Source organism: Punica granatum, chromosome 2 (genome assembly GCF_007655135.1).
Source record: "Punica granatum isolate Tunisia-2019 chromosome 2, ASM765513v2, whole genome shotgun sequence".
Taxonomy (NCBI): domain Eukaryota; kingdom Viridiplantae; phylum Streptophyta; class Magnoliopsida; order Myrtales; family Lythraceae; genus Punica; species Punica granatum.
In genome coordinates this window covers 31,375,746-31,376,418 of record NC_045128.1, presented here as the reverse complement: position 1 = coordinate 31,376,418, position 673 = coordinate 31,375,746, and the positions used below count along the sequence as shown (strand labels likewise).

Sequence of the window (673 nt, the reverse complement as noted above, 5' to 3'; positions counted from 1 at the left end):
TCATCAAATTCGACCAAACGCCTCAAGATTTCTGCAATTTAAAGTGTCGCCTATGATATTCCGAAGTTGCAATCCTGATTGTTGGTCTTTTTCCGATGAGAAGCACTTGGGTTTAATCGCTACAAGAGTTCGCACAATCGCTCAAAGGCTGTTGATTTGCGTGGCACATGGGGACCAGGTCAGTACATTTCGTGATTGTTGGTTGTTTCAGCGGTTTTGGTTTGTTTTTGAGTTTTCTGGAAAGTTGGGGAAGCGATGTGGCAGATGATGAACATTTATATATGTTACTCTATACTCAGATTAAGCAGTGTTGACTACAAACTCCGCCTATTATCTGATGCCATGAAGCTTCCCTCCAATCAAATCGTCATAGGAAGTTGTCGTTTTGAAATGCTTTCAATTGGTTTTGGTTCCCGTAGAAATGTTTTGAGATGGAGTATCGGAGATGAAGCATTGGTTTCCGCAGAAATGTTGTGGCCATTCATATAGGGTGATGCCCTGTTGATTGTCTGCGTGTTCCACTTCTGTGGAACTTCATCTGAGTTGCATGTTCTGATGCCATTCGTAGAGGGTGATGCCATGTTGATTGTTCGTGTGTTCCACTTTTGTAGAACTTCATCCGAGTCTCATGTGCTCATGCCGTTCTTAGAATTCGATGCCCTGTTGATTGTCT

The 673-nt window shown here is 42.6% G+C and overlaps 1 non-coding gene across 1 annotated transcript; it reads left to right on the top strand.

Moving 5' to 3' along the window:
* Nucleotides 1-256: 256 nt before the first annotated feature.
* LOC116198328 lies at nucleotides 257-345 on the top strand. Its single transcript, XR_004155264.1, has one exon. It is a non-coding gene; the product is annotated as a small nucleolar RNA R16 (small nucleolar RNA).
* The last annotated feature ends 328 nt before the right edge of the window (nucleotides 346-673 follow it).